This window comes from Stegodyphus dumicola, chromosome X2 (genome assembly GCF_044657685.1).
Source record: "Stegodyphus dumicola isolate Sdum_Otavi_A_Nest chromosome X2, ASM4465768v1".
Classification (NCBI taxonomy): domain Eukaryota; kingdom Metazoa; phylum Arthropoda; class Arachnida; order Araneae; family Eresidae; genus Stegodyphus; species Stegodyphus dumicola.
Window position 1 is genome coordinate 26,017,292 of NC_140781.1, and position 27,584 is coordinate 26,044,875.

The 27,584-nt window shown below is 34.7% G+C and overlaps 1 long non-coding RNA gene across 4 annotated transcripts in view; it reads left to right on the forward strand.

Moving 5' to 3' along the window:
- The window catches only part of LOC118188899 (uncharacterized), an 85,616-nt gene that overhangs the window by 22,226 nt on the left and 35,806 nt on the right, over positions 1-27,584 (forward strand). Inside the window, exon 1 of one of the 4 annotated variants that reach the window (XR_015039116.1) lies at positions 998-1,863. The exons of the other annotated variants lie outside the window; for them this stretch is intronic. This is a non-coding gene — a long non-coding RNA (uncharacterized LOC118188899). Of the gene's footprint in view, positions 1-997; positions 1,864-27,584 lie in introns of those variants that run through there. 4 annotated transcript variants of the gene reach the window in all.

Here is a 27,584-nt window from a genome sequence, read left to right on the forward strand (position 1 = left end):
CAATGCATGTGGCGATCTTACATATAAGCTTACCAGCATACATCAAGACACAGAACAGTTGTGCAAGACTCGGCAGGCTTATCCAATTCAATATTGAGAATACCGACATTTAATTTATCGTTTAGTTAATAAGATAAAGATCATTCAAACTTTGATAGCCTAGAATTAAAACCGAATCTAACTTTTCTTCTTTTAGCTTAACTGATTAAGGCCAATATAAAATTAAACAAATCTAAATTAATTGTATTTTAAAAATATAAGTAAACTGATAGCACCATATATGCCAAAAAATTTCTTTCAAATGAGAAAAGAGTGAGGTGGTTGGCAAACCTTCTAATTTATAAAAGTGGTCCCCCCCCCACTTGAAAAAAGGTTTGATAAACGCTATTTGAAAGGAACCATTAAAATTTGTAATAATAATTATTTTTATACATTGTTAATCTGTTTTTAAAATTATCAAATACAGTATGTAGAGTATAGTGCTTTTGACGTTTAATGGATGATAATTATTAGTTTTACTCAGGTCTATCCTATAAAAGTTAATTACTCCGCAATAGTTTTAGAATTTTAGCAAGAGTCATATGTTGTTAGTAGTAAAAAAATAGTGTAACTCAAAAAAGGTTGTTTCTTGAAAGGCATTATTAATTTAAGTAACGCGAGTATAAATAAATTCAGGATTTTCTTCTAATGTTCGCATTAACTGAACGAACTGTGATTAATATTTCATTAACTGTAAATCAAATATTGCACAATGGATCCATACTTGCACTATGATGATCTATAATTCGCTAAACTGTGTTTGCTATCTAACTTGCTTTTATAATTTTCACAATTTTCGAGGTTATTTGAAAATAATTTTTATTTATAATACTATAAAAAGTAATATATAAGAAATATTTCGGGTTATATTTACCATTTGTTCTTATTGCACAGTTTTAATTTTGATCCTGTTTCAGAAGGTGCTTTTTGGTTTTGTTTTTAGATGCCATCGACTAGGCGACCGTCAATCAAATCACCCTTTCAGTGGGGAGTAACATATCAGAAGACGGGATTTTTTAATCCCCTCTTTGTTATGAATGCTGATCCACCAGTTTTTTATTATTTTTTCTATTTCTTTTCCTTATCTCTTCTAGTTTAAACAAAAACAAGTCATTGTTCGGAAAGTATTCGAACTGAAATGCAAACATCTCGATACTTTGACTTCGCATCAATCAAATAACTGCACTCCCTGTATTCCAGATTGCAATGGATATGCATGATATTTATGAGGATTCATTTATTGGAATTTTATTTATTCGTTAAGTTTCTCACATATTTGTTAGAGAACGACGGATTTTTTTAGTTAAATAATATTCTGTCTACTTTAGAGAAATCTGACTGCAATTTTGTCAAAATACACCCATATAATTATTAAGTAGCGCAAAGAATTTGAAATTTTGTAGAGCATCCGACAAGTCATTCGTTTGAATATTTTGAACTGTTTTCCTTTAAAGTCAAAACTGAATTTTTAAAGTTTATTTTAACTAACACGTTATAAGGTATTTCTCCCACTTTCCTAGCATCCTTCGTGATGTAGTGGTTCTGTACGCTGGGCCGGTATTCCAGAAGTCCGTGGTTCGATTCCCGGCGAAGGCGTTTGCTATTTTTCATCTTTTCTGCTTCCAATTAACCTAATGACTCTACAACGTTATTTTTATGTTACTTCTTTCCTGTATCTTTCGTTTCCTTCTTTGGCTTCCCTAGCATTCAAATTGATTTGAGTCTAAATAGCGAGCGAAGTTGTACTTCCAGTCCTGAGATGTCTACCCAGTATAGATGTTTAACCTGAGAGCAAAGCTGCCAATTTAGTCGATTTATGGATTGGTGAGTAAAATTTGTAGCTTTTAGAGCATATGATTAAAATCCCTATGAGTCTAGGTAATTAGTAGAAGTTAAGACCGACGCCGGAGACTGTGCAACCTGTTCGGCCGCAACGGGTGGCAGAATTTAGAGGCGGAAAAATTTTAGAATTTAGAAAGGCAATGGGCGGCTGAAGTTAGGAATTGTAAATATTGCATTGAGCGATAAAATCTGGTAGAAGGTTAAGTTTTGTATATTGTTGCTTTAAATAATAAAGGACTATTGTTTGTTAATTTTAAGTTGTAAACTACAATAAGCACATTAATACACCATTTAGTCTTGTCTATATGATTTAAATATCGTTAGACTTCTGTTTAGTTATTAAGAACAAGAAGAGTTAAATAAGTACAATTAGTTGCATAATTAGGTTTAACCTTACAACTTTTTTTTCACTTTTGTTAAACACTTCAACATATTCTGGGTAGCTTATTTTCAAACATTTTCAGCAATATATGAACCCATCTACCATCTCTCTAGTGAACTTTGAATAGGGAAATTTATATTATCATGCCGCCGAATTTTCGCCGCTGCGTTCGACAAAAGTAATTGCAGTATTTGCGACTAGAACAGGTGTTAAGAACAGGTTAAAGAGACAGAAAGTCAAGGACGGTACAATGGCAGAGAGCATGGGGAACAAAAAGAAAACTGACTCTCTGAGTTGTGCGTAGATCCTTTTGCCATCATTTTCCTTGCCTTTCCACAATACAAACATTACTTGTTTGTACTGCACAGACATGAGCTTTTTTTTTTTTTTTTTTTTTTTTTTTTTTTTTTTTTTTTTTAATCCTCCACAGATTAAAGTTTTATAGTAAATTTGCAGCAAGCAAGTCAATTGCTGCCTATATTGAGTCTCCGTGTCAGAAATTTTCTGTTTTTTTAAAGCATTTTTGTTCCTATTTTACTGAAATAAGGTGAATTAATAGTCTCAGAATAACCACTAAGAGTTCACAAACTATATACGTCCCTGAGGTCAATAGCGTCAATGAAACAATGAAGTTTATAAGTTACTAAAGAATTGATTTTTACTGCTGTTAAAATTTCCCCCTACTTCCCATATTTTTTTTTCCTTTCAAAAAGTTTCTTATACCCATAACTTTTGCTTTTAATATACACAGGGCAAAATTTCGTGGCTTGCAAAACAGAAATTATTGCCAATAGATGACGTTTAAGATCTTTCATTAGTTTGGCATTGTATAAAATTTATCAGTTTGATCACTTAAAAGCAATACCCGCTTCTTAATTTGTATTACAGTTTATACTATTAGTACAATAAATAAAAGACATACCTAACACCATACAACAAACAGCTATATTAAAGAATTTCTAACTATACACTTTGCTTGCACTATCATGTGTATCTAAATAAAACCTAAATTTAAGTACGAAATAAATTACTTATCCTGAATTAGCCGTCTCTCTATGTATCATTTTTGTTTAAATTATAATGTACTTTTTAAAAATAAGTTGAATTTTTTCTACTTAGGCACTTTTATATTCAGAAAAGAAATCCAGAAACAAAACTCTAAGGTTTAACAAAGATACTTTTTTAGTTTAATTCTAATTTTATTCAACGGTAAAGATCTTATTTTATCAAATGGGAACAACAAATATTATTTTTCTTCATAAGAAAAGTGTTCTTTAACTTAATATGTTTCACAAACTATAATCAATCAACAAATGGACTGTATTCCTACACTTTTATTTCATTACACTAATTATAAATAATATGTCAGCGATGCGAAATAATTGATACAAACTAAGCGAGCCATTCTACATGGCTATCACAAACACAATTCTATCAATCAATTATCTTGTTGCCACACATAAAGTTCAAAACTAAAGGAAGAAAAACAAAAGAAATTTACGCTGTTTGCAACAATAAAATGAAGCAAACGATACTCACATAAACATCCTGGCCCTCGTTGAAATCCCAAGGGATTTCAACAGTTGGAGCATTTTGAAACTTCTTAGTCTGTAATAAAAGATAAACATAAGAAAAATAATACAAAATATTATATGCGAAGCAGTTCATAGTTTTTAGTCTGAGTAGGAAGAGGACACAATTTCACGACTGGTAGTTTTATGACACCATGACCAGTTTTAATACTAACAACTCTGACTCTATGATCTGAGCCCGGATGAACAGCAATTATTCTCCCTAATTTCCATTTAAGAGGCGGAAGGTTGTCTTCTTTGATGAGTACTAAGTCATTGACTTCTAAATTGTTTTGACTTTTTTGCCATTTAGGTCTTTGTTGAAGCTGAGACAGGTATTCTCGACTCCATCTTTTCCAGAAGTGCTGAAAAATAAACTGTCTCACATGCCATCTGTCAATGTGATTGAAGGAACTATAATTTAGGTCTGGTTCAGGTATGGCAGTTAAAGACGTTCCTATTAGGAAATGACCAGGTGTTAATGCAGTTAAATCATTTGGATCAGCCGATGTTGGACAAGATGGCCTAGAGTTGAGACAAGCCTCAACCTGCGCTATCAAGGTCTGAAATTCCGGATAGGTCAACACAGTATCACCAACAGTCCCTTTTAGATGTAATTTCATTGACTTTACTGCCGATTCCCATAGTCCACCAAAATGGGGAGATGATGGCGGGTTGAATATCCCTTTTATTTCCTCTAAAGACAAAAATTTGTGAATTTCTTGATTTTGCTTACATTGCAAAAAACATTTTCTGATTTCTTTGTCTGCACCTTTAAAGTTAGTACCGCAGTCACTATAAATCTCAAATGGTTTCCCTCTTCTTGCAATAAATCGTTTCAATGCACTTAAAAATGACTTTGTTGACAAATCTTCTACTACTTCAAGATGTACTGCCTTGATTACAAAACACACAAATAAGCATACCTAACATTTAAATGATTTTTGTCCACGTCCTGCACGATGTTTAATCATGAACGGTCCAGAAAAATCTATTCCAGTTCGATGAAATGGTCGCGATTGTGTTACTCTAGATTCCGGTAGATCAGCCATTATTTGACTTGCTGTTTTAGCTCTAAGTTTGCAACACGTGATACAAGATCTTACTACTTTTCGGATAGCAGATCTATCAGCTATGATCCAAAATTGCTGTTTAATTAAAGATAGAAGAAGTTCCTGTCCTGCATGCAGATATTTGACATGAAAGTGTCTAATTATTATTTCTGTCAGATTGTGTTTTGAAGGTAATAAGATTAGATGTTTTTCATTTTCTGATAGTTGCGCATTTTTCAGTCTTCCTCCTACACGTAACACTTTGTTGCCATCTAAAATTGGACACAAGCTAAGGAGGTTGCTGTTTGTAGGTAAGTCCTTTCCCAACTCCAAACATTGAATTTCTTTAAAAAAGTGAAATCGCTGTATTATTCGGACAATACAGAAAGTTGCAGCTCGAATTTCGTTACTAGATAAAAAAGACGTATTTCTTTCTAGATATGCTACTGTAGAATCGGTACTTACTGTCTAGGAATATGATGTTTGTAAACTTACTTCCGATGTGGCTGTCTAGAGGCTAATAAACTAGTCCGATTTATGTAAAACTTGAATATTTAATGAAACATGAAGAGTTGCTACAAACTACAAAGTAATTACATACATAGAAGGAAATAGATGAGATTATTTACAAACGAAGAGAAGGAATCGTATTTCATAAGCAAACATCTTTGAATCGCGTCATCGTCTTAATACCGGAATCGTCTGCCTTCTATCATCGGAAAAGTAAAAGATTTATTTTCACAGCTTGTCTCGTCATCCGATTATAAATGAACGATGCCAACCCACAACTGAATGAAGCTCAGGGAATTCAAAAATTGAAACGCGTATTACAGACTGCATCGGAATATTGACTAGAACTAAACATTAAGAAATGTCAATTTTTGAAGCGTAAAATCGAATTTTTAGGACACAAAATTAAAGATGGGAAATTATATCCTTCTTCTTCTAAAACGAAAGCAGTAATTAACTTTCCAGAACCTAGATGTTTAAAAGATGTTCAAAGTTATTTAGGTTTAACTGGTTCTGCTAAAGTATTTATTAGGTCTTTGAAAGGTATAATATCATGGAAAAAATTAAAAGAAAGTAGAAAATACACATCTTTCGTGACACAAAACGGACAGTATGAATTTCTGAGGGTTCCGTTCGGTCTTGCCAACAGCCCAAGTGTTTTCCAAAGATACATCTACGATATATTTCGTGATCTTTTAAAGGAGAATATTGTTGTAATCTATATGGACCTTTGGAGAGTTCTAACAAGAATTATAAATACATTTTCGCGGTTATTGATTCGTTTACAAAATTTGTTTGGTTACATCCAACTAAAACCACCTCTAGTAAAGAAGTAATAGCTAAACTTGAAATTCAAAAATCTTTATTTGGAAATCCCGGCCGAGCCCCCAAATCTGTAGAATCGGTACTTACTGTCTAGGAATATGATGTTTGTAAACTTACTTCCGATGTGGCTGTCTAGAGGCTAATAAACTAGTCCGATTTATGTAAAACTTGAATATTTAATGAAACATGAAGAGTTGCTACAAACTACAAAGTAATTACATACATAGAAGGAAATAGATGAGATTATTTACAAACGAAGAGAAGGAATCGTATTTCATAAGCAAACATCTTTGAATCGCGTCATCGTCTTAATACCGGAATCGTCTGCCTTCTATCATCGGAAAAGTAAAAGATTTATTTTCACAGCTTGTCTCGTCATCCGATTATAAATGAACGATGCCAACCCACACTACTTTAGAATTCGATATGAATCTTAATAATATCCAAGCAAATATGCGTTGTAACTTTGGAAATGAAGATATATTTGATATAATAGCAAGTTCCTGTACAGGTTCAGAAACTACAAATGAGACTGTTTTACGTGCATCTGGTAATGCCTCTTCATCTATAAGAATATTTTTAGACAAGGAAATCTCACTGCACTTTAAACAAGAAGGACCATTCCAGCACAATTGATGAGATAGTAGTTCTGCAGGAAATAACCCACGTGAAGCACAATCAGCTGGATTTTCCTTTCCATCAACGTGACTCCAGTTCTCAGGTGGTAAGATGGATTGTATTTCTGAAACTCTATTGGATACGAATATTTGCCATTTTTTAGGATCTGACCTTAGCCATGACAACACGATTTGTGAATCACTCCAAGCTTGCACTAAATCAAAATTTATAACTAATGCAGCTTTTACAGACTGAATCAAGCGTGCCAATAACACTGCTGCACATAATTCCAGTCTTGGAATCGTAATAGATTTTAATGGTGCTACACGAGTTTTAGCTGTTACGAGTTTAACATTAATGTCAGAGTTATTGCAAGTTTTGATATAAATAACTGCTGCATAACCTCTTTCAGACGCATCACAAAATCCGTGAAGTTCACATCGAAAATAATCAGGTAGCAGAGTTTTCCTAGGTATATTTATAGAATTCAAAAGTTTAACTTCTCTACATAGATTTCTCCAATTTCGATCAATCTCTTCTGTTACAGGATCATCCCATGATAATTGTAATTTCCACAATTGCTGAAGGATCATTTTAGCGAGAATTACAAACGGAGCTATCCACCCCAGTGGATCGAATAGTTTTGTTACGAATGACAAAATAATTCTTTTAGTCGAAACACTTTGATACTCTATTACAACGACATTACATTTGAATTCATCATTGTCCGGATGCCATTCCAATCCCAGAACTTTCAATGTTTTGTCTTCTATTACACGATGAATATTGTCACTATCTGTGTTTGTTAAGCCAGAGGTTTTTAACAATGACGGTTCACTTGTCAACCATTTGTGAAGCTCAAAGCCACCCCTTTTTAGCAGTTGTTGCAATTCGTCTATCAATGCAATACCTTCCGAACTATCTTTTACACCAGTTAACATATCATCAACATAAAAATCTCTTAAAACTATATTCAATCCTTCATCAATCGCTAACTGACTCAAAACTTTGGTTGCAAGATATGGAGCAGCTGCAGTTCCATATGTAACTGTTTTCAAACGACAAACTTGTATTTGTTTATACGGGCTATCTCTCCATAATATTCTCTGAAAATCTCTTTTTCATGAACCTTTATCTGTCTGTACGTCATTTTAATATCAGCGGTTATTGCAATGTTATGAAGTCTAAATCTTAGTAAAATACAAATTAAGTCATCTTGTATTTTTGGGCCTATCATTAGTGTATCATTTAAAGAAACACCTGTGGTTGTTTTAGCGCTCGCATCGAAAACAACTCTCAGTTTTGTTGTTAAGCTACAGTCCTTCAACACGAAGTGATGTGGGATATAATAGTGTTTATTCTCTAATTCATAATCTGTGTCTGGCACTAATTCTACGTGTTCTAGTGAAAAGTACTCTTTCATAAACTGAATATACTGGTTGTAAATTTCTTTCATAGATAACACCCTCTTCTCCAAGTATTGAAATCTTCTGTACGCCATTTCACGGGAGTCACCTAGAATATCTCTATTATGTTTGAATGGTAATGCAACTGAATAACGACCTGATGTGTCTCTAAAATGCGAGTTTTTAAAATGTTCTTCACAAAGTTTTTCTTCATTTGTTAAAGGTTGTACATTTGGAAACTTTTCTAACTCCCAGAAAGAATTTACTAACTCATCTGTGTTTGTATTCAAATGATTTACATATACTGGCTCAAAATTTGTAGATTCAAAATTTGTAGTACCCGAAATTATCCATCTCAACCTCGAATTTAGAGCAAATGGTAGATCAGGACCACGTTTGACAATTTCTCCCGTCATTAAATGCAGAAATACATTTACTCCAAATAAAATGTCAACTGGTTGTGACTTGTAAAATAATGGATCAGCTAATTGTAAATCACTGAAGATATCGAAGATGATTGATGGCAAAGATACATAGGGAATGTTATCTGTCACCTTGTCCAGTACAAACGCTGATGTTGATACACGAATATCACTTTTAAAATGAGAAGTGAATACTAAATCGACTTCCCCATTACTTATAGTATTAAATTCTCCTAAACATGATACAGAAATGGAACCATCTTTCACTCGTAATCCTAATTTCCTCACACAATCCTTTGAAATAAATTATCTCTGAGATCCAGTGTCACATAAACATCTACACTTCACAAACTGTTGTTCAGAATTTTGAACTTTTATTAAAGCAGTACACAATAAAATGTGACTGGTTTGATTACCTTTTGCATTCGAATCATAATGAGAGGCACAAACTGTGGCTGAAAGGTCCTTAGGACTCGTTAATTCATCTCTTTTAGGAATAGATTGCGTAGGCGGAGATATACTGTTTAACTGAGTTTTATTCTTTGAATTATTTACAATGTGCAAAATACTGTGATGCTTCTTAAAGCAATGTTGACATGTATTTAAACTCTTGCATTTTTTTAGCAAGTGCATATTAGATAAACAATTAAAACAGTAACGATTAGATTTTACAAATTCTATCCTTTGCTGAACCGATAAATTTAGAAATTTCGAACATTTGGCTAAACTATGTATGATCTTCTTTACAATAACCACAACCCAAAGTAGCAACCAGAACATTATTCTTGTTTTGAAACACAGATTTAGGTACCTTATTACTTGTTGATTTGCTATTTTGAAGTGTTCTTGCATAGTTTTTTAGGAATTCAATTAAAGTCGTAAGTTTTGGAATCTCATTAGATTTTAACTGACGTTCCCACCATAATTTTGTAGAAGGGTCTAATTTTTGCAAAATTAAATAAGTCATTAAAGTGTCACCAAAATTATCAATGGTTTGATTCAATACTTCTAAAGAACGAATTACTTCATTAATATTGTCAACTAAATTTAAAATAGCAAATGCTGATTCATTTTGAATAAATGGTAAGCTTAGAAAACGTTTAATATATGCAAAAATTTGTTCTCTCTTATTTGAATATCTTTCGTCTAACAGATTCCATGCTATTTCAAAATTACAATCCGAAATTTGAATGGTTTGAATAATGCGATATGCTTCACCTTTCAACGAAGCCTTCAAATACTGCAATTTTTTAGCGTTAGATAAATTTGTATTATTTCTTACACAAGCACTGAAAAGATCTTTAAAAGGTATCCATTCTGTAATATTACCACCAAAAGTCGGTAATGTTAACTTGGGTAATTTAATATTTTCAAGAACCTGTTCTGAAATTACACCATTAGAATTATTTTTACTATTTTGATTTTTTAATATTTTTCACCTTTAAATTTCCACAAATAAATTTTATCTGTGTACTCCTGAACATTATCTATTTCGTTTTCTAATTCCTTAGTATCTGTAATTAAACCTTCGATTTCAGAATCAAGCTTCCTTAACTCAATTTCTTTTTTTTTTCAATAATTCGACACATTCCTCTAGTTCTATTAAATTAATTTCATCTGCAGTTAAAATAGTTTCAATTTTCTTTACATAATTAGTAACGCTTCTGCGTAAAACCGTTCTTTTTGTTTTAAAAGTTATAAGTTCACACATAATTGATCAATTCAAAAACAGAAATTGTTCTTAAATCACTTAACACTATTATTAAAATGAAATCGAATTCTATGCTGTATTACAACATTGTTCTTAAAATTTAACAACAAATTAAACGAATTTTTGTTCAAAATCCACTTACCTCACAAATTGGAGTAATTTTTCACCAACCATATGCATATTTGCATTGTTAGAATACACTTAGAACAGTCACTATCTTCACTAGCTCTCCGGCTAGACTTTTGACCAACAATAAATGTTCTTTAACTTAATATGTTTCACAAACTATAATCAATCAACAAATGGACTGTATTCCTACACTTTTATTTCATTACACTAATTATAAATAATATGTCAGCGATGCGAAATAATTGATACAAAATAAGCGAGCCATTCTACATGGCTATCACAAACACAATTCTATCAATCAATTATCTTGTTGCCACACATAAAGTTCAAAACTAAAGGAAGAAAAGCAAAAGAAATTTACGCTGTTTGCAACAATAAAATGAAGCAAACAATACTCACATAAACAAAAAGAAAGGAAATATTCGCATGATTTCTCGCTGAAAGCTTGTTTCTCAAACTTCTGGCCATTCAAAATGCAACACCATGAAGGAAGCATCCAAACAGCATGAAATTTGCATCATATGTATACCGCGATGGGATATGCAAATGATTACGATTTCAGCGCAAACTGTGCAGCATGGACGATTGCGACGCTACTTACAATACTTGTATAAAGAAAGGATAGATTACCGTTTTGAATACTCCCACCAGACGAGCCGCCTGCCTTTCAGAGACGCCGCTCCTCTATTACGGGTCCTCACACACCGTAACAAAGGGTCACATTCTTTCTTTCACCTTTTCAAGCTTCCGGTCGCTACGGATTATACCTTCATACAAAGTCAAGTGCCGAAGGGCCCACACTTCATCTGAGCTGGTAAAATTGCGCTTCGCAATAGATCAACATTAATGTGTTAGATTCGTATTCGTATTCATTTTTGTATACCGTGAATTGTTCTCTCATGATACTTCTTGCGTGTGCAACTTCAGTATGCCTCGTAGAAAAATACGAGTATCATTCGAGCTCGTTTCTGAGTTCGAAAGAGGCAGAATCGTTACATACAGAGATTGAGGATCATTCTTCTGCGAAATTATTCCTCATGTCGAACGTAACCAAGCAACAGTCATGCGGCTATGAAATCAGTGGATGCAGGATCGAACGATTGACATACACGAGCAACTGCAATCGCCTCACCGTATCACTCTACGGGAGGACAGGCATATTGTGCTAATGGCACTGATGGAGCGCACTGCCACATCCGCAACCATATCGCAACGAGTGCAGTCTATAACATAACAACTGGTGCCTACACGAGCAATTCTACTTCGATTGCAGTACAATTGCATTACAGCATTGCAGAAAGTATCAAACTACTTTTTGAGTTTATAGGCAATGTCATAAGATCACTGTTAATGATGCAGGGTAACTCAGAAAGAAATACCTAATTTCAAATTTTTATATAATTAAAAATGAATAAAATAGCCATAAGCATTATATGAATGAAAGGGAAGGTACCTAAGTACAAATATATAAATAATAGAGCACGCTAATTTATTGCTTGCAAAAATAGCGTCTACGCAGTTAAAAGAATTGTTTTGTTACAATGTCATTTGTAAGCAATAAGCCGAATGATTTGTTTTCCAACGACTGGGGTTTCTATTTTTCCAGTTACATCTCAAAGACATCTTTCTTTAGGGCTATGTGAAATAACAGATATTTGAACCAGCTAAGCCACAAGACTTAAAGAACTTGAAAAACATATTCCTGTTGTTTTAGAAATAACTATCATTGTTAATATTTTGGAGGATCACACACCAAAGAGGACAAAGCAGACACTGGCAGAAGAATATGTAATTGCCTTCTCTACAACAGGGATAAATTACGCACGGATACTTACATTATACTCTCATGTCGTTGCAAATGTCTATAGACATGTTTTCCAGATATGTGAAGGAAATTAGCAGATGTGAAAAACTGACAGGGCTCACGTTTCCGAAAATGTGAACGACTGGCAAGGTTTAAGCAGGCTGATAAACACCATTGCTACGCGTCCACTGCTTCGCTTATCTTTAAACCTCAAGCGTCTGCGTTAGTAATGGTGCACTAAACTTCGGACATGGACATCCGAATGGCATAACATTGCGTTTTCGGGCAAATCACGCTTCTGCCTGCAGTAGCATGATGGCCGGATTAGAGTTTAGAGACACCGTGGGTAGAAGCTATGTATCGTCATACTGGTCCTGCACCCGGTATTATGGTGTGTGGTGGTATTGGATTCCACTCCCGCACCCACTAGTATGCATTATCGGTGCACTTACCAGCCAACTCTATATTTCTGAGGTTTTGCAACATGTTCCTTACCTTCAGGACTTGCCTACGGCCCCATTTGAACAGGACAATGCCAACGAGTGATGGTGTAACACAGGGCTGCCTGTGTCAAAAGACTCTACCCCCATCGAAAATATGCTAATTCGAACACAATGCAATAAAAATATGCCCAAGATATATATTTTTTAAATTTTTTTATCATTATGAATTAATTATGGGCTTAATAAGCAAACTTGGGTAAATATTAGTAATTAATTAAAGCGTACGTATTCGGTAAAGAAAATGCCATCCGGAAAATCTGCAAGGTCCTTCGAGGCAGTGGGCACAGAAATAGCAGCACATAATAATTATTATTCAGAATTTCGTAAATGCAAGACCCAGTGTGCAATATTAAAAGAAAATATGAATGGAATCATAGAGTAATTTATATAAGCAGTACAAGTTAGAAGTAATAGTAACACACGAAACAAAAACAAAAACAAAAAAAAAAAAAAAAAAAAAAAGCCATACAGAAGGGTAACCAAAGTATAGTTGAACTTAATCAATAGTGTCTCTAAGAATGGCGATAGCCGTCATGATGTTACACATTGCTAGTTGAACTAAACATTTCTTCGAACATTGAAAACAATACAAATAGTTTATCAATAGCATGTTCTGCACTTTGCAGTTCAGGCATTTTTTCTGAAATCTTTTTTAGAATACTCATAACAGAGCCTTTAAATATTTCATAGACCTCTTTAAACACTTTATAAATATCAGTAAATTCACTGAAAGAAAAGTCAGAACTTTGCCCACTCTTGAGCGAAATAACCCGACTTACGGGTTTATCCGATCTGCCTTTAGTTGCAGTTGCATAGTTTACATCATTTGAGACATTAGCAATATTTATATCATTTTTTGCAGTTGGTCTGAACTGGGAATTAGTATCACTAGAGGGTTTAACATCATTGTTATCATTAACATTTTTCTGATTAGGATTTTTATGAAATTTAGGAAATTTGGGACATCCACGGTAATTCGCGGTATGTCCCGGCTGACGGCAGTTACAACACATTACATTTTCTAATCGCTTCGCTGAGCAATTTTGAGTTTTATGCGACCCCGCGCACTTCACGCAGTGGGGCTTAAATTTACATTGATTAAATGAGTGGTGAAAGTGTTGGCAGTTATGACACTGCACAACACTTCCACTTGATCTATACACAGAAACTTCATCATAAAAACACATTAGATAATTTAAGTCGTAAATTTTATCAACACCTGGAACATTTTCAATTTGCAATTGGAACAGTGGCATGGGTGCCTTTGAACGCATCCTGTGCATTGGCATGACCTTTCGTATCTTATACTCTAATTTTTCCAACTCCTCTTTAATTTCGTCAACAGGGCAGTCTATCGGGAGCCCTCGTATAACTGCTTTTATAGGCCTATATAATTTAGTGGAAATAATATAATTATCAATTTCTTTTTCCTCCAAATATCTGGTGATTAGTCTATGATCATCCTCCGAAAGGGGGAACACCTTTAAGAATTCACCATTAAATCTTAACTGAGAATTCAATCTTGGTATCATCTTTTAAGGTCTTAGTAAAATCCGAAAATTTAACATTTGACTTTACCATTACTGGCTTAATTTGGGGTTGGTTACTGCAATCACTTCAGATTCTCCCGGCATTTCAACAGCATTAACATTTTAATCATTGTCATTACTAATGCTTTCAAGTTTATTTTCAACAGATATGTTAGTATTGCACTTAACAATTTTGGCTAGCCTGGCCACATTACGCGGCTGAATAAAGCCATCAGAGTCCTGTAAAGCAGTTACAGTACGTTTGCCTTTTCTAGAACCCCTTTTGGGTTTAGATTTATCAGCACATACATCAGTTTTTGTTTTACATACATCAATTATAGAAATATCGTCATCAACATTTTTCTCGCTAATATTACACATCTAACCATCAGCATTACTAGATAAAGTTTCAACACTATTTGACACAATTTCATTACTAGATACAAATTAAACACAGTTTCATCGATATTAACTTCACCATTAGCATTAACATACATAGGATTTTGCACACTGAAAGTCTCGCACTTACCTTTGAACAGTTCGATGAGTCCTTCAACACAGGCTTTTTTATCCTGAAATCCAAAGAAGATATCATGATCGGCCTGTTGCGAACCAGCATGGTGAAGCGCTTTACACACCTGCCTTGTTAGCGAATCCAGAGAAGAATTTAGTAGCAGAATTTGCTGTGTCATAATGTGGTAATCCTGCAGCGTAATACAGTCCCTGTCCAGTAAACTTGACCAACCCTTCACTAGAACTTCATCATAGGCACGAATTTGATCCGACATAACTGCACCTTTTTGAAGAACAATCTTAGCCCGGGAGACTTTATTTTCATCCTTGCACGTGGCAGTCAGAGTCACTAAAACACGATGAATTCAAACACTAAGCATACATTTTAGATAAACCAAAAGATATTCCACAGATGTAACCATATCTCAGTCCACCGAATCCACTGAAATTTATTTTCGAATCCGAATGGGAAATTCAAAATCGAAGCACAGTAAAATAAACACGTGGCGCCTGACAGGAGCTTAGCACGAACGCGTCCTACCAGCACCAAAATATCGAATCAATCAACAGGACAATGCGCGAGCACACGTTGCACGCATTGTTTAAGCTTTCTTCTCAGCCCACTGTATTTCATTGTTACCCTAGCCTGCCCATTCTTCATATCTAACCTCCATCGAACATGTCTAGTCAGTGACTGGAGAACGCTTAGCCCGGCAGGCTGCACCCATGGGTACACCAGATGAACTCTCTCTATGTATATAGACAGAGATCATCTGTCTATGTATATAGAGAGAGATCATCTGTCTATGCATATAGACAGAGTTCATAGCCTGCCATTCCCCAACAATGCGTCCAAAGCCTCTTTCACTCAATGCCGCGGCGTGTAGCAGAGGTTATTGACAAATGTGGAGGCAACACTCATTACTGATTTCCTCTTCTTTCTCACCTCAAAGAAGGCTGCATTTCAATTAACACTTTAAAATTGATATTATGTGAAATAAATTTGGGTTTGATATCTTTCGTTCTTCTTCGTGTTGCATTTTGGATGGCCAGCCGTGTAAAACTAGTAACCTTTACAAGTTCTAATTATATATTATAAGCGTGTAAGAATGATATTTCTATATTTTTTCATTTACTTATCATACGGATGTATGAGCATCTCTTTTTGACCGAAGCGTCAATTTGTTTTCCTCATACGTTTCACATTGCAAGGTTATAAGTTTACCGTATTATTCATATGTCAAGTGTGAAATTTGCAAGACAGATAGTTAAGTTTTTTATAATCAATTTATTTTGTCCCCAAATTACTGTATTTATAGAAATTTTATTACATTACTTTAGCTAACTCGCTACTTGTAATTCTTTCCTGTAACTTCTATTGCTTTCGTCAGCCTTCATCATAAGGCAGCTTAGGTAGAGTTTAAATAGCAAGCAAATGTATAGTTTAGAGACAGAACTTTTGAAAACTACCGAAAAAGAATTTATCTCATAAACCATTCATCCGCCTGTATGCCGTTCTGGTTTTGATTAATGATTTCTTGTATTTGCTAGTGCTTAGGGCTGGAAACAGCGAGTAGCTAAAGCTGGATTGATTAAATATTGAAATTACTTGGTTGCCTAGTATATATTGTTACGAATTTTGTACATAGATAGATGATTTTAATGCAATTATATGTGGAATTTTTGTATTTTTCCGTATAATATTACAAGAAAATCTACGGTAGCGAGATATTGTCAGAAGTCGCCAAAATTGGCTACTATTTGGTGAGATTTTGGTCCGGTTCTTGTATAACTGCAATAGATATTCTAATTGAATAACTGTAATTGATGTTCTGTGTACCTGTAACCGTATGTGTCCTCATATACCTTCCATTAATTTCGAGAAGCAGCAAATACTAGAAATATTTGGCGGCCGGATAAAAACTAAATAAGTTCGGAGGGAGCATCTGCCTTCAGACAGCGTCAGTTCGGAAGCGTGCAGTACAATCCCTGGTCAGGAAACCATGCATACAACTAAGGCAAATCAATGCAATAATTAAGCAATAATTGCAATAAATGACATAAACAAATCAAACGCTAAATCAAGAAATAAATGCATAAATTTATGTACAAATTCATATACAAATTGGACCAAGGTCTCAGTGTACTTAATATTTACATTATATACACTATGCTGACTACTTACTACGGCCATAATAAGGGACTAGCCTTGTAGTAATGAACGACTTTGATGGCTTAACGAATCCAAACTACGACGTCTTTCAGCCTGTTTAGGACTGTGTAAGTCGAGTCGATTCCAAGGCGACAGTAGTTTAGGAGAGAGTCTTTAGCGTCGAATCGGATTCCACGACCACACCTTATTACCTTCTTTTAATCGATGTCCTGGTAGCTCTCCTGTAGTATCGGATCTTTATCTTTTCCGTCTTCAAGTTGACTCGCTCTCGTGCAAAACTGTGCATTATTTCAAACCGCACTAGGAGATCTTGAACGTAGTCCGCAGGCGATGAAGGCGCATCCTGAGGACGACCAAAAACAGATCATAAGGCAGTTCGCATGTAAATTGTCTTAGGCCCTCTTCACACATCCTTTGAACATCTAAGCTATCCAAAAGTATGCTATTCACTGCTTATCTGTTATACACAGGATTGGACTTTGTCAGGGTTCCTGAATGCATCCGCCAGTTTTGATGGAGACAATTTGGGGAACGTGTACGATGGTCTCCTATCCCTCCTCCCCTATCACGGAAACCACTCGAAAGAACGTTTTGCTGACAGTATTTTAAATGTCCTCCTGCCGTACACACACTATACACTTGCACACATCCATGACTTTCAGAATTCGAACCAAGCCCAGTGATTAGATAGCAAGCATCACCAACCATTATACTGATCAAGGCGGCTAGAAAAGCACATAAGAGGTAAAACTTAATTAACAGGTTTCTTAAAAGCTACCTCTAGCTGTGCAGCTAAAATTTACACGACCGGAGAGCATCCGGGATAGGGAATAGTCGGTAGTCTCGTGGACAGCATTGCCGATATGCCAGTAGAAACAGTGGTAACTTGTTCCAGTCCTGTTGGTTTCTGGAAACCATCAGCGAGAGGTTATTCAATATGGTTCGATTAAACCTCTCTACGTTATCATCTGGCTAGGATGTAAATGTGTCGTTTGCGTTTTGTCAACGCAGAATTCTTTAGTTACAGCTGAAACAAAATGTCTTTCTTGATCGGAATGAAACTGAAGGGGTACTCCGAACATGAAAATTCAATGCTGCATCATTATCACTGCTACCGTGATAGCCTCTTGATCAGGAATAGGATACGCTTCAGGCCACTTGATAAATAAATCAGTGACAACTAGGATGTACTTGTTGCCATCAGCAGTTTGTGATAACAAAATTCTTTCGTTAAACACTGATGTTTCTATTACTCTGAAAATATTGGTAGTTAGGCCTTATTAAATTTTAGCTGCGCAACTAGAGGTAGCTTTTAAGAAACCTGTTAGTTAAGTTTTACCTCTTATGTGCTTTTCTAGCCGCCTTGATCAGTGCAGCGGTTGGCGATGCTTGCGACCTAATCACTGGGCTTGGTTCGAATTCTGAAAGTCATGGATGTGTGCAAGTGTATAGTGTGTGTACGGCATGAGGACATTTAAAATACTGCCAGCAAAACGTTCTTTTGAGTGGTTTTCGTGATAGGGGAGGAGGGGTAGGAGACCATCGTACAGTCTCCCAGGTTGTCTCCATCAAAACTGGCGGATGCATTCAGGAACCCTGACGAAGTCCGATCCTGTGTATAACAGATAAGCATTGAGTAGCATACTTTTAGCTAGCTTAGATGTTCAAAGGATGCGTGAAGAGCCCCTAAGACAATTTACATGAGAGCTGTAAGGTAAGCTAAATCAGTTTCGTGCAACAAGTCAGTTAATACTATTATGCCGATATGAGTAATTATCGAACTGCTGAAAACGCAACGTCTACTATCAGAGCCTCCATGTGACGTCAGGAACAAGGAAACTTTGGAACGCTGTGGTTGGCTGGTGGTTGATCCTTAGCCTTTGACTGAAACAAAGAATAAGTGAAAATGCCAATTAACCAACTTTAGAGTTGGGGGGGGAGGACTGAATTTATAGTAATACTTTTAGAAAAGTAAAGTTAAAGAAGGTTAGTGTGTGGAAATAACTAAAAATTATTTTAAGATTAATAATTTTAATTATTATGAATTAATGTACAGTACTTTCAATAAAACGTTAGATTAATATTAATACGTATGCAATAAATAATATATAATTGTTGGTCAGTCTGAGTAATACGATAACAAAGACAAGTACAGTTATGTTAATTCAAACATTAAATTACTATGCAAGAAAAGGTTAACAAAAACGTTAGTCTAGTAAAAAGAGCACAGTTTCCAATCTTCTTCTGTTTTCACTATCAGTAAAATCATAACTCAGGTTTTGAACAGAAGTATTATTAACACATCAGAGGTTTCTACAGAACAATTTTGGCTAATTTTGCCATATATTTTCCCATACTTAATCTTTTGAACGCCTCGTGAACTGAAATACTTCAAATAAAACAACTACCGAAGGTAAGCGGTCTCAGGGTGGTATTCTGAAGTCTTCGCAATTTTTAAAGTGCATTTTACCAGCATAACTCCCAATAGGACAGGCGTAAATGAATATGGGACGCAGCATGGTCTTATGAATGAGTAACTTGCTACGGATAATACACAGTTTCGGACAATTAGAGGGTTCAGTTTAGCTTTATCGACCCAAAACTTAAACATGTAATGTGTAAACATGTAATATGGGAGTACTATGTGAGCCGTCAGTCAAGAACAACTGCAAGAATCATGACTTGCTTGGTCCAAGTGATTGTATTATTCATGGAAATATTCATATTAATATTTCTGTGCCTGGCGAAGAGAACTGCTTTCGGCTTATCAGCATTTATTTTGATCTTTTACATCTGATGGCAGGTCTCCAGTTCATGTATGTGTTCTTGGAGTGAGTCTACGACTGAACTCAGAGATTCATTTTGTAACATTGTAAAGCCTAGTGTTCTTAAGCAGCATAAACTAAGACTATAAAAAAAGTCTGTTGAAGAATTATCCTCAAATCATGTGAAGTACAGAAACAAAGTCGGAAGAAGGATGTATAAGACCCTTTTATTTGAACACAAAGAAAATAGCAATGTCCTAACTTGGGTTTACACGAGCCAACATTTCTGACTTAACTTAAATACGTAACGTTGAACTAAATCAAATATATTAGCTTATTCTAACGGCTCACAGGATAAAGGAACGCGCAGGAAAGGCTCTGGTTTGTAGGAAACCGGCGAGACAAGCAAAATGACTAGAAGCACTAAACGCCACAGAATCAAATCACTATTAAGTCACGGTACAACGTGACCTCAAGTATGTAGAACACGCTCTCTTGCGAAACCTTCGCTTAAATAATAGCACTTCTTTTTCCCTCAATCTGAACAAACGCTCTCTATCTCATTTATATTTTGGCATGAAAAGCGTCGATTAGAAGAGAGTGACAGAAAAATAATTGAACTTAACTATTAGTTAAAAATAAATAAGTAAATCCTCACAACATGATCTCTGTATCATCTGCGTACATGACAAGTGTAGCGTTGATGTTGTGAGGTATGTCGTTCACATAAATAACCTCCGGTCATACGTGATCAAAGGCCTTAGAAATATTGAAAAGCAATGCTTCTGCGGTTAGTCAATGTTTTAGACCTTGCGAGATGTATTCGGTGACACTGTCTGGCTTGTAGCATGCTTTAGACGAAATCCATGGTGCTGTGGAATTAAGAGCTTGCGTTCTTCCAGGTGCTGATCAGTTCTCCGAAAGATGGCTGCCTCAGCTGTTTTTCCGATAGTAGAAAGAAAACTTATCAGGCGATATATGATGCAGGGTCACTAGGTCCTTGCCGGGTTTCAGGATTGATGAAATAATTGCAGCTTTCCTTCTGGTCGGGAAATTCTGTATTTGCAGTGTATAATTAATAATTTTCGTGAATTTACATAGTATGATGAATCCTATTTCTTTAGTCATCTTCATACAAATTTTATCGATTCCAGGGGTCTTTCTGGTTTTTTGTTTTTCGATATGGCTTCTGAGGGCATCACAGGAGGAATGTTGTTTGCGTTTGTTTTTGAAAAGAATTGCCTTGAAATAGAAGTGATCAAAGTTTTTGTTTGTAGAAAGAGCAGAATTGTTAATGCAGAATTGAGATGCATAGTTATCAGCTAGAAACTCAGCTTTCTCATTTCCAGTGTAAGCGATATCTTTTGGGCTGTTAAATGGCGGATTATTGATATAGCATATGTCACGTTTAGAAACTATGTTCCAGACAGAATTATAGTTATTCGAAAGAGACTCTACATATCTGGTCCAGTCACGTTGTACTAATTGTTGTTGGTCCAGTCACGTTGCACTAATTGTTGTTGGTCCAGTCACGTTGTAGTAATTGTTGTTGGTCCAGTCACGTTGTACTAATTGTTGTTGGTCCAGTCACGTTGTTGTTGTTTTTGGTCCAGTCACGTTGTTGTCCAGTCACGTTGTACTTATAATGAGAGACCATGGCACTAAAACTGTGCTATGCTTGTACGACCAATGATGGAATTCTGATGTCCCGCCCACACCTACTTGTAACTGTCTGTATCTAGGAGCTCTATGGTTATGTGCGAAGACAAGAAGTTGCAGAGCGTAGTAACTGGTTTGTTAGTTAATCAGCTTTAACTTTACAAATACGTGAATTCTCAGTTCTAATACTTCTTTTCTTGGACAATATTTTGAATAAATACTGCTCATTTCTCCAGTTGACACGTTTTCAGCGAGGTAAGATAAGTTCGTTTCTACATACTAAGAAATATGTCCTAAGTTGTGGAAGAACATTTGGTAATAATGTGCAGATGCAGGGCCTGATAGGCATAAGTAGCAAAAAGCTCGTACAGGCGGAATGTCGGGAAAACAAACTTTGTCCAGAATGTTTGACAAACCATTTGCCCAGGAAACCTCACTAAGCTTCAATTTTCTGTAAATATTTGTCTTCTAATTCTTCTTTCTATATTATTTTAAATGATACTTTATGTTTTTGATTTCCAGTTTCTTAAGATAATCGCTACAAATTAATGAAGAAAGATCAAAACGAAAAAAGCGGAAAATGGCAAAGAAAGAGAAACAAGTAACCTATAAGGTATTTCTCCTGCCTTCTTAGCGAGCCTTCGTGGTGTAGTGGTCTTCACATTCAGCGCGTAATTGAGAGGTCTGCGGTTCGATTCCCGGCGAAGGTGTTGGTAACTTTTCATCTTGCCTCCTTCCAAATAAAATCAGTCACCTCAAAATCAGTCATCATTAATGATATAGAATCCACTTAGCTCTGAGTTTTATAAATACGGCGGATATCAGAAACTTGTGACAGGATAAGATAAATGTGTTGAAGTTTGGTCAAAAAAACATGCAAGAATTGACATATTTATGAATGGTAAAATGCAGTTTCCTTATTGTGAAACAGAGCACTTATTCCTTTATTGCGAACTTATTATGAATAACTTAGACATTAAAAGAACAAATTTTGTTAACCATCTTTGAAAAAATTACTCTCCAAGTCCGTACTTTAAATTATAAACTAATTTTTAGAACAGTATTTTCCGATAATTATAATTCAAAGCATTGGCCACATTCAAGCTGATTTATTGCACGTAGAGGATAACGGTAATTTAATGTAAATGATTCTTTTGATTTTCATTTTGAACTTGTTAATTCAGCTTTCCAAGTCGTTAATGTCAAGGCAGACAGATGATTATCCTTTGCAGTATTACGAGAAAATGGAACATGTCCAATTTCTACATGCTGCGCGCTTCTTCAGCTTTTGAAAAAACGCTAGACTCGGAAATTTTCTTACTCGAGAGCACTGGTTTCTCTAGCTCAGAAAAAACGTTCTTTTACGAAATAATTAACCTCTGGGCTGAAAAATTCTTTCTCTAGACTCGAGCTGTTCAGGATCGAAAAAACGTTACCTAATCGCAGAAAATATTACAATTTTTCTGATGTCGCTGCTCGTGAAGTCATATATTATGTAGTAATATATATTGCTAGATTAATTCAAGGAATTAACAATAATGATAAAAACACGAAAACTGTACAAACCTAATATTCAGCTTATAAGTTGGTGTTTTCTCCCTCCTTTCCGCGTGCCTTCGTGGTATCATTGGACAGCACATCCGACTCGTAATCGGGGGGGGGAGCGGAGTTCGATTTTCACTTTTGCAAATTCTCACTTTCCGACATCGATTCTACAAATTTCCTTGTTGCCAGAAGAAAATTCTAATTTTTTTCAGCTCAATGGAGATATAGTGTTCAAGAAGCAAAGATTTTGGTACACAATAACACCTTAAACTATGAGAAATCTCATCAAAATAACAAGCAAAATTATCACCGTGTTAAAATAATGTTCAATATATCAGTCCGTAAAATATTGGATTTCGCTTCAGGTTGTGCTGAAAGAATAGTTTTTATATTAATTATGCAATTATTATACACCTAAATAATACACACAGTTTAAAATGCAGAACGAAACAATTTTACTATTTAGTTCACGAAAATTGTATATACGTGAGTAAAATTGCATGTACGTGAAAAGAACGTATAGGATTACCCTTCTAAACTTGTAAACTTTATGTAACTTTATGCCTTATTAGTCTGAAATCTATAAATTCAGTCAACTTCTTTCTGAATCCAAAAAAGGCAAAATTTATATAATCTTCAAGAGCTAATCATGATTGGTCTTATAATCACAATTCTGATCTTGGCCAACACAGTAAACTTGTTTGTTCTTCAAGAACTACATCGGTACCGAATTAAAATCTTAAAATGCGTTTGAAGCAGCAAGCGACAGATCTAGCTAGCAAAACAAGCGGAAAGCGAATGCCATCAAATTTGGGTACGGAGTACAGAGTGGTCTGAGCTTTTGATTCACACGAGTTAGTTTCAATTTGCTTTATCCTTATTGGTTAATACTTCTAAAATTATTATTGGCCTTATGTAAATTACCTGCTTCATTAGCTTTATATAAGAATCATATCACAGCTATTAATTTGATATGAAGCACTTTATTATGAGCAGAGTTTATTATAACAGATACTCTTTTCAGGATGGAAAAGGGAAATATTCAAATTAAATCTAAGTTAAAGGAGTTTTTCAAATTAAAGTTACAATTTTGGTTTATATAATGTACTATACATATATATGATATTTGAAACTGCTTTAAATTTTTAACGAATTTTAAGTTTTATATATATTTTTATAAATATTTAAATCTTTTAAATTGTATAGTTTTTTCTGTATTATTGTTTTACCTATTTATTTATTTATTTGTTGTTTGTAGGGTGATAATTTTAGAGTTTTTTTTTTGTTTAATAAAATTTTTGGTGATATGCTTTACATATTAAGTTCCTATGTTGAATCCTAGGTCTTTCAATTCTGATTCTAGCAGCGTTTAAATTGTAAAAATAGCCCAAGTAGAGCGTGAAATATGAGAAAATGCACTCTAGGTAATAATTTTTATCATCAAGTTGGTGACATTTGGCGACTTTTGGAGAGAATCGAGAAAACACATTTTCGAAACCCTGCAACTAATTGTTCCCGAAGCTTCCAGAAGCCTGAGCTAGACTATATACTAAATGCGGCTGTAGGAGCTGTAAGGTTTAGAGGCTCAAAGAATGCTAGCTGAGTTACGACTTAGAGTTCACTCTGTTAGAGATTTTGGGAAGTGACGCTATTTCTGATGCGTTAAGGAGGAATTCCTTAATATACGTACTCTCCTTTAGCTGTTTCAGCTACTTACTGTGCTGTGTGTCCCAGATTTTTATAATTAATTGCCAGTTTCTTCCTGCTAATCTCGAATGATCATTTAAAGGAATATAAACCAACCCGTAGCTCGCAACAATTGGCGATAGCATTGTAAATCTCTTTGAGGACCGATATCAAGGAAGATGGAAGAACAACTGAAACGTATTATAGAAACAATTGCTGCTAGCCGGGAAGAGAGAGCAACTAAGGTCACTAAAATGAAGAACATCGAAATAAGTGCCCCTGAAATGACAGGCAAGTAGCCGCGAATGCCATTGGGATGAAAATACCATCGAAGGCAATTCCGCTAACATGAAGAACTCCATCGACGAAAATGCGGTTGAGATGAGCATAGAATGAGGAATATGATAGCAGCAAATGCTACTGAAATGGAAAGGAATATTGCCGCGGTTAAAGCGGAAATCGTGAATGCTGCCAATGAGAAAATACCCGCCATAGAGGAAAATTTAGAAAGAGACTTAAATTGTAAATGAAGAACTTTAAAAAGTAAAATCCTTTCTACGTAAACAAATTTGTGCAGTTAACGAAAGACACGAGAAATCAATTCAAAGGTTAGAAAAGAAATTTCTGGAACTGGCTTCATCTGTAAATAGCGTCCCAGCATAGCCTTTCATGATTGACGCTCTGGCTTAGCCTGTTATGAACAACATCGGTTCGGTCATCTCATTCAGCAATCAGAATCTCGCCAAATGACGGGGAAATCATCAAAAAACGCACGCAAAACATAATTTGAAATGATTTTGCAGACAAATCAACGAGACTTCTGTTAAATTATTTTCAGTCCTGAATAAAAGGGTCTTTTACACCCTTTTTAAGTTCTGTTTCATCATAGACATAGCGATAAGTCACTGTACACGTCTATTCAAGGATTTGCCACAAATTCCATTTAGTTACAGGAATAATCTCTATAGCTTAGAGTTAAAAACTTCCATTTCCAGATTTGAATTTTTAATCGATGTATACAAAAAAAAAAAAAAAATTACTTTCTTAAAAATGTTTGCTAAATAAAGGACGGGAAGGAAAGGAATAACTCTGAGTGTAATGTCATAAAATTATTTTAAAGAAATTTTTTTTCCACTTTTCGAAATAAATATTTGAAGGCGAGATAAATTCGCATTGTTAGAATTTAACTGATCAGGCCAAAAATTGTAATTTTTTGGGTGCAAAGAACGAGTTTTGCTTTCAGAATTTAAGAAATGTTCTTTTCCCTTCTTGGGGTGAGAGACAAATTTTGCATAGTTTTGTAAATATAATTACGAGCGAACTAAACATACCCGGATTAAACTGTGACTACAGTCTGCTGGATATGTATTTTTAAAAAGTTTTTTTTTTTTTCATTTATCGTATTTTATTTCAGCAAGGATTCCGCATCTTAAGAAAATAAAATATTTTTATTTGTATATAAAACAAAACGCGGTGCAAAGTTTTTTGACAAAAGTATGCAATTTTTTTTTTTTCGTTAACTCCTTTGTTCCCACGTGCACCAAAAAGCTAACAGAAACTGACTATAATGAGACTGCCAGTTTTACCACAAAAATTTGCTTGTATGAAGAGGAAACTGACATAACATCACCCTATTATTTAATCGTTCTTAGAAAACTTTGTTGTGCCTGAGAAGTGATGTTATAGATAAGCGTTTGTTGTGGCTACGCAATGATTCATGAAATAAACAAAAGATAACAGGCCCTATAAACAGTCCTTAATTGTTTTTCTGTTAAAACTTATAGCTATATATACCGATACATTCATTCAGCAAATAAAATTTAATAATATCCTAAAACAATATGTATGGCAATGTACTCTTTTTTACATCACTTACGCCAACGAGCAACATAAAAACAGTAAATAAATTAACAATGGTGTATTGGTGTTGGTGTATTTAATTATGGAAAAGCACACTAGGGCTATCTGCCTGAGGGATGCCTTCGTGGAGGACTTTCTAAGGGAAACTGGCTCGTATACACTAAATTAACAATGAGCATAATTTTATTTGACTCAGAGAAAAAAACAAGCGATCCGGATCATTGGAGCTCTGCTGCATTATTACAAACACATTTAAGAACTTCAGTATCTCAAATAAAGTTTAATTTTTGAAAAAGAACTTAGAATGGTTCTCCAAATAATTCAAGTAATACGACAAAAATTTGTTAGTAAAGAAAGGTCATCCAACTTGATGTTAACAAGAAATCTGTTTGCAAACTGCAGTTCTATAAAACTGTATAAGGTTTTGAAAATAAACATATGAAAGACATTTTATATGGTGATACTCAAACATCCATACAGTATTTAGAAAATCCGTGCTTTTCAATGGTCGAGATTTTGAACAATTAATACTAATTTTAACTATTTTATCTAATGTTTATTTAAAAAGGACAGCTTCCTTAAATTTCTAATATTTCACACTCTGCTGTGGTTAAAACTGTAAAAAGGTAATAAATTTAAATAAAAATTCTGTAGTAGAATCTCAAATTGCACATGAAAAGGATTTCGAAACGTTACCATGCAGAATTAGATATCGAAAATTTGGGACTAATATTTTCCTGCCAGCCGATCAATATGTCAAAGTCATCAAACTGTTCTAATTTTACTATAGACTTAAGAATTTACCATATGTTTATAACATTCTGAAGCACCTTTGGGAAAACGGAGGCATTTTTTCTGACCATTTATTTCAAAAATATGTTTGTGTGGTATATTGACAAATGAAACTGTTTCTTCTCTCCTTGGATTTCATAACTCTTCAACACTTCTCTGAGCATCGGAGCCCCATAAAGGTGTGTAAGACCTATCTCTATTATTCCACATAAACTAAATTAGATCCTACAATGAACCTGGCGAATTCT